Source organism: Desmodus rotundus, chromosome X (assembly GCF_022682495.2).
Source record: "Desmodus rotundus isolate HL8 chromosome X, HLdesRot8A.1, whole genome shotgun sequence".
Taxonomy (NCBI): domain Eukaryota; kingdom Metazoa; phylum Chordata; class Mammalia; order Chiroptera; family Phyllostomidae; genus Desmodus; species Desmodus rotundus.
This window is the reverse complement of record NC_071400.1, coordinates 38609632-38617381: the sequence shown is the minus strand read 5'-3', so window position 1 is coordinate 38617381 and position 7750 is coordinate 38609632. Positions and strand designations below refer to the sequence as shown.

The 7750-nt window shown below is 38.8% G+C and overlaps 1 non-coding gene across 1 annotated transcript; it reads right to left on the bottom strand.

Moving 5' to 3' along the window:
• Positions 1-7381: 7381 nt before the first annotated feature.
• On the bottom strand, positions 7382-7488 carry LOC112321388 (U6 spliceosomal RNA). Its single transcript, XR_002976531.2, has one exon. It is a non-coding gene; the product is annotated as a U6 spliceosomal RNA (small nuclear RNA).
• Between the last annotated feature and the right edge of the window lie 262 nt (positions 7489-7750).

The window sequence follows — 7750 nt, the reverse complement described above, 5'->3', positions numbered from 1 at the left end:
GCACAACCTAACTGATTAGTGCAGTGGAGACTTGAGAAGGCTGGGCACCTACAGGTGGCAGCACTGGAGGGATAATTAAGCAACCAGTTGGATCCTCCTGAGAAGTGTGGGGTCTAAACCCTAAGCTGGGATCACCAGCCTAGAGCACCAGAGCCCAAAAAGTACACAGATAACAACCAGGAAGCTGCAGGGTTGTTCTCTGCCAGAGATATACAGCTGGAGATGCAAAGAGCCATTTAAAGGGCCAACACACAGATTTTCATTTGCAGACATTTACTCTGCCCATGGCAAAGGCGGGGCCAGAATGGGCTAGTGATGCCTGTGGAGAGACTGGGGATGGAAGCTTTGGGGAGAGAACTGAGAGAATAGATGCTAGGACCCCAATGCTGAATCATCCCCCATACTGTAGCAGCCATCATGCTCAGGCAGTCGACTCTCCTCCAAGCAGCAGCAACCTAAAGGGAACAATAGGCCCACCCCCAGGAGGGACTCTGCCCCTGCTATGTGATGTTTAAGCCTGACTGCTGAGTGAGAGTGACCAGATTAACATCCTAAGGAGTAAGCCACAGAGAGTAGATCCCTGGCAAGGGGTGGAGGGGAGTGGACTAGAGACAGGGATGGAAGCTTTGGGGAGAGAATGGAGAGAGTAGCAGGTGCTGAGTTATCACATACAAGGCGGCAACCATTCTGCTCAGGCAGACCACTCCACTTTATGCAGCAGCAGCCTGAGGGGAAACAATAGTTCTAACCCCAGGAGATATTCTGCCCATCCATGGTGATTAAACCTGACTGCTGAGTGCTGAGTGATAAGTTTAACAACTGAAGGAAAAAGCCATAGACATTAGATCCCAGGAAGTCTCAGAGAAGTATTCCTAAAGTCAGACAGGATCAACATCTGACATCACCACAGGTGAATCCAGAAAAAAAAGCAGTGGTAAAAATTAGAGGCTACTCAGACAAAATCCACTGTGGTATTCTATGTGATTTTTGATTTTTTATTTCCTGCATAGCTTTTTAACATTCATTTCTTGCATCAAGTTTGTGCATATTGTGTCTAGATTTTATACTACACATTATTTGTCTCCTTTCTTATAAGAGTCTGAGTCTCTTTACAGCCTTATTAATACTGGTTAATTTGCTGTTGATAGTGGGATTGTGGGGGAGCAGTTATTTTGTTGATGTGGGTTTGTTCCTTGGGTATTGTGCTTTTGTTCTGGCAGCACCTGCACAACAGCATACAAGACTTGGTGGATTGAGTGACCCTCAGAGAACCAGGTGGAGGGAAGGGCCCACCAAAAAATGACCCCAAAAGAATCAAAACCCAATTACATCCAGAGAGCCAACATAAATGGCACAAAGGTCATCCAAAGAGAATAAAGTTCAGGAGATTAAGGAGACTGCACCACTGAATCTCAAAGGTCTCCTATCATAGAAGTTCATACCACAAACTTAGGGAATCAAAAAAGATCAATTTAAGATGGAGAAGCAAACAAGAAAAACTTCACTAATAATGGGATGAAAAAGAAACAGCCCCCAAACAAAAGAAAAGGAGGAATCCTCAGAAAGTATACTAAATGAAACAGAGGCAAGTGAACTATCAGATACTGAGTTCAAAACAATGGGTCTAAGGAAGCTCAATGAGCTCATTCAGAATTACCAAAAAATAGAGGGGAACTAGAGAAACTTACTGCAAATTATATCAGCATAAAAAAGGACACAGAAACTATCAACAAGAGCAAAGAGGAAATGAAGAATACAATTTCTGAATTGAAAAACATAGTAGAAGGAATCAAAAACAGGGCAGATGAGGAAGAGAATCAAATCAGTGAGCTGGAGGACTACGTAGGGGGAAAAAAAAAAAAAAAAAAACCCGTCCCAGAAAGAGCAAGAAAAGGACAAAGACTCAAAAAGAATGAAAAGGCACTAAAGGAAATACAGAACAACATGAAACATAATAATGTCTGTGTAATAGGGATAGTAGAAGTAGAAGAAGAGCAAGGGATAGAAAACCTGTTTGAAAAGTAATGATGGAAAACTTCCCTAATTCGATGAGAGAAAGTTGCACAAATCCAAGAAGCACTGAGGGTTCCAATCAAGAGGAACCCAAAGAGGTCCACTTCAAGAACACATCATAATTAAAAATGAAAAAATTCAAAGAGAAAGAGAGCATCTTAAAAGCAGCAAGGCAGAAATGAGAAGTAACATACAAGGGAGCTCCCACAAGGCTAGCAGCTGATTTCTCAACAGAAACAATACAAGCCAGAAGGGAATGGCAAGAAATATTCCAAGTAATGAAAAGCAAAGGGCTGAAAACAAGTGTACTCTACCCAGCAAAAGCTCTCAATTAAAATGAAAGATAAAATAAGGAATTTCCCAGAAAAAAGTAGACCAAAAGTATATACCTCCACAAATCCAGCACTGCAAGACATGCTAAATTGACTGCTTTAAGAAGAGGAAGAAAAAGAGTGAGTGAGAGAGAGTAACACAGGTACACAGGGAACAAATGAACAAATGCTTATCAATAATAACCACAAATGTTAATGGATTAAATGTTTCAATCAAAATACACAGGGTAGCTGAATGCATAAGAAAATATATGCATATATACTACCAACAAGAAACTCACCTTAGAAAAAAGACATCTACACAAACTGAAAGAGGAGGGCTGGAAAAAATATTCCAGGCAAATGGGGAAAAACAGCTGAGGTACCAATACTTATATCAGATAAAATAAACTTGAAAACAAAGGCCATAAAAAGACACAGAAGAATACCTCATAATACTAAGGGAAAGAATTTATCAACAAGACATAAATATTATAAACATTTGTGCACCCAATATAGGAGAACCCAAATATATAGGGAAAACCTTAGAAAACCTTAGAAAGATAGACAGAAACATACATACCCCATGGAATTTTAACACTCCACAGTCAAACAATGGAGGGATCTTCCAAAAAAAATAATGTCAACAAGGATACTGTGGCATTGAAGATTGTCCTAGATCAAAACACATAACTGATATATATATAGAACCTTTCATGCCAAAGAAAAGAAATACACATTTTTCTTTAATTTTTAGTTATTCAATTACAGTTGTATGCCTTTTCTCCCCATCCCTCCACCCCACCCCAGCTAAACCCACCTCCCTCCCTCACCTCCACCCTCCCCCTTGGTTTTGTCCATGTGTCAATTATAGTAGTTCCTGTAATCCCATCTTCCCACTGCCCCCCGCCCACGGCTATTGTTAGATTGTTCTTAACTTCAATGTCTCTGGTTATAATTTGTTTGCTTTTTTCTTCTATTGATTATGTTCCAGTTAAAGGTGAGATCATATGGTATTTGTCCCTCACTGCCTGGCTTATTTCACTTACCATAATGCTCTCCAGTTCCATCCATGCTGTTGCAAAGGGTATAAGCTCCTTCTTTCTCTCTGCTGCATAGAATTCCATTGTGTAAATATACCATAGTTTTTGGATCCACTCGTTTGCTGATGGACACTTAGGTTGCTTTCAGTACTTGGCTATTGTAAATTGTCCTGCTATGAACATTGTGGTGCACAGGTTCTTTTGGATTGGTGTTTCAGGGCTCTTAGGGTATAATCTCAGAAGTGGAATTGCTGGATCAAAGGGCAGTTCCATTTTTAGTTTTCTGAGGAAATTCCATACTGTTTTCCACAGTGGCCTCACCAGTCTGCATTCCCACCAGCAGTGCACTAGGGTTCCCTTTTCTCCGCATCCTCTCCAACATTTGTGGTGGATTTGTTTATGTTGGACACTCCGACTGGTGTGAGATGGTACCTCATTGTGGTTTTAATTTGCATCTCTGTGATGGCTAGTAATGCTGAGCATCTTTTCATATGTCTCTGGGACCTCTGTATGTGTTCCTTGGAGAAGTGTCTGTTCAAGTCCTTTGCCCATTTTTTAATTGGGTTGTTTGTCTTCCTAGAGTGGAGTCGTGTGATTTCTTTAAATATTTTGGAGATTAGGCCCTTGTCTGAGGTATCATTAGCAAATATGATTTCTCATACTGTTGGTTCTCTTTGTAATTTGGTGCTGTTTTCTTTAGCCATGCAGAAGCTTTTTATTGTGATGAGGTCCCATTTGTTTATTCTTTCCTTTATGTCCCTTGCTTTAGGGGATGTGTCTGTAAGGATATTGCTGTGTGGAATGTCTGAGATTTTCCTGCCAATGTTTTTATCAAGGACTTTCATGGTGTTACAACTTATATTAAAGTCTTTTATCCATCTTGAGTTTATTTTCGTGTATGGTGTAAGTTGGTGATCGAGTTTCATTTTTTTGCACGTAACTGTCCAGATCTCCCAACACCATTTGTTGAGAGGCTATTTTTGCTCCATTTTATGCTCCTGCCCCCTTTGTCAAATATTAATTGACCATAGAGACTTGGGTTTATTTCTGGGCTCTCTGTTCTGTTCCATTGGTCTATGTGCCTGTTTTTATGCCAGTACCAGGCTGTTTTGATTACAGTGGCCTTGTAATACAGTTTGATATCAGGTATTGTGATCCCTACTGCTTTGTTCTTCTTTCTCAAAATTGCTGCAGCTATTCGGGGACATTTATGGTTCCATATGAATTTCTGAAATGTTTGTAATATATCTGTGAAATATGAAATGGGTACCCTAATAGGGATTGCATTGAATCTATAAATTGCTTTATGTGATATGGACATTTTGATGATGTTAATTCTTCCAATCCATAAACATGGTACCTGCTTCCATTTGTTTGTGTCTTCCTTAATTTCTTTCTTCAGTGTTGTGTAGTTTTCTGAGTACAGGTCTTTTACCTCCTTGGTTAGGTTTATTCCTAGGTACTTTATTTTTCTTCTTGCTATATCAAATGGGATTGTTTTCCTGATTTCTGTTTCTGGAGTTTCATTGTTGGTGTACAGGAATTCCTTTGGTTTCTGAGTATTGACTTTGTATCCAGTGTTTTGCCAAATTCACTTATTAGGTCAAGTACTTTTTGGGTGGAATCTATAGGATTTTCCATGTACACTATCATGTCTTGTGGTAACAGTGACAGTTTCATTTCCTCCTTTCCTATTTGGATGCCTTTTATTGCTTTTTGTTGTCTGATTGCTGTGGCTAGGACTTCCAATACTATGTTGAATAGTAGTCGTGAGAGAGGGCATCCTTGTCTTGTTCCTGATCTTAGTGGGAAAGCTCTACGTTTCTGTCCATTGAGTGTGATGTTGGCTGTAGGTCTCTCATATATGGCCTTTATTATGTTGAGGAGTGCTCCCTTTATTCCCACTTTGCTGAGTGTTTTTATCAGAAATGGGTGCTGTATCTTATCAAATGCTTTTCCCGCATCTATTGATATGATCATGTGATTTTTGTTTTTGCAGTTATTGATGTGATGTATTATGTTTATTGATTTGCCAATATTGTACCATCCTTGCATCCCTGGGATGAATCCCACTTGATCATGGTGGATGATCTTTTTAATTTATTGCTGGATGCGGTTTGCTAATATTTTTTTGAGAATTTTAGCATATATGCTCATCAGCGACATTGGCCTGGAGTTTTCTTTCTTTGTTGTGTCTTTATCTGGTTTTGGGATTAGGATGATCCTGGCTTCATAAAAAGAGTTTGGGAGTCTTCCATCAGTTTGGTTTTTTTTGAATAGTCTGTGAAGAATAGGGTTAGCTCTTCCTTAAATGCTTTGTAGAATTCTCCTGTGAAACCATCTGGTCCAGGGCTTTTGTGTGTTGGGAGTTTTTTGATGACTGCTCCAATTTCCTCTGCTGTTATTGGTCTGTTCAGGTTTTCTGCTTCTTCATTTAGTTTTGGAATATTATATTTTTCTAGAAATGTGTCCATTTTATCTTGATTTTCAAATTTCTTGGCATACAGTTCTTCCTAATAATTTCTTACACATCTTTGTATTTCTGTGGTATCAGTTGTAATCTCTCCTCTTTCATTTTTAATTGTGTTTATTTGGATCCTCTCTCTTTTCTTCTGATGAGCCTACATAAGGGCTTGTCGATTTTGTTTATCTTTTCAAAGAACCAGCCCCTGGATTCATTGATCCTTAGAATTGTGCTTTTATTCTCTATGTCATTTAACTCTGCTCTGATCTTGGTTATTTCCTTCCTTCTGCTTGCTCTTGGCTGTCTTTGTTGTTGTTCCTCCAGTTCATGTCGGTGTAGGGTTAGGTTGTTTGTTTGAAATGTTTCTATCTTCTTAAGGTAGGCCTGTATTGCTATGAACTTCCCACTCAGGACTGCCTTTGCTGTGTACCATAGGTTTTGGGTTGTTGTGAGTTCATTTTCATTTGTTTCCAGAAAGTTTTAGATTTCTTCCCTAATCTCGTTCTTGACCCATTCATTGTTTAATAGCATGCTATTCAGTCTCCATGATTTTATGTGTTTGGGGTTTTTTCCTTTGGGGTTGGTTTCTAGTTTCAGTCCCTTGTTGTCAGAGAAAATGCTTGATATCATTTCAATTTTCTTGAATTTGTTGAAGCTTGCTTTGTGCCCTATCATGTGGTCTATCTTTGAAAAAGTTCCATGGACACTTGAAAGGAATGTGTATTTTGCTTCTTTGGGATGAAAAGCTCTATATATATCAGTTAAGTCCATTTCCTCTATGGTATTGTTAAGTGACAAAATATCCTTCTTGATATTTTGTTTGGAAGACCTGTCCATTTTTGATAGTGGGGTGTTAAAGTCCCCTAATATAATTGTGTGGCTGTCAATATGTTTCTTGAAGTCCTCCAAGATTTTCTTTATGTATTTGGGTGCTCCTATGTTGGGTGCATATATATTTACAATGTTTATGTCTTCTTGGTGGATTCTTCCTTTGAGTATTATGAAGTGACCCTCTGGGTCTCTCTTTATGGCCCTTCTTTGGAAGTCTATTTTTTCTGATATGAGTATTGCTACCCCTGCTTTTTTTTTCCTGTCCATTTGCTTGGAAAATTTGTTTCCAGCCCTTCACTTTCAGTCTGTGTAAGTCTTTTGTCCTGAGATGGGTCTCTTGTAGGCAGCATATGTGTGGGTCATGTTTTCTTATCCATTCAGCTATTCTATGTCTTTTGATTGGAGCATTTAATCCATTTATGTTTAAGGTTATTATCGATAGGTAGTTATTCATTGCCCTTTTTTCCTACCTGTGTTCCTCTGTCTTTCTCTTTTCCTTCCTTTCCTTAAAGCAGTCCCTTTAGCATCTCTTGCAGAGCTGGTTTGATGGAGCTGTATTCTTTTAGACTTCTTTTGTCTCGGAAACTCTTTATTTGGCCTTCTATCTTGATTGAGAGCCTTGCTGGGTAAAGTAGTCTTGGTTGCAGGCCTCTGGTTCTCATTACTTGGAATATTTTTTGCCATTCTCTTCTGGCTTGGAGCATTTCCATTGAGAAGTCAAAAATATGGAACACTTCACGAATTTGCGTGTCATCCTTGCGCAGGGGCCATGCTAATCTTCTCTGTATGGTTCCAATTTTAGTATATGTGCTGCCAAAGCGAGCACAAAATACACATTTTTATCAAATGCAGAGGGAGTATTTTCAAAGATAGACCATATGATAGGAAAAAATACAAGCCTCAATAATGTCAAGAAAACTAAAATCATATCAAGCATTTTCTTGGACAACAAGAGGGTGAAACTAGAAACTAACAAGTTGCAAAGCACTCAAATTCATGGAGATTGAATAGCATTCTATTAAACAATGAAGATGTTGATAATGAGATCAAGGAAGAAATCAAAAAAGTTTCTGCAAACAAATGAAAAT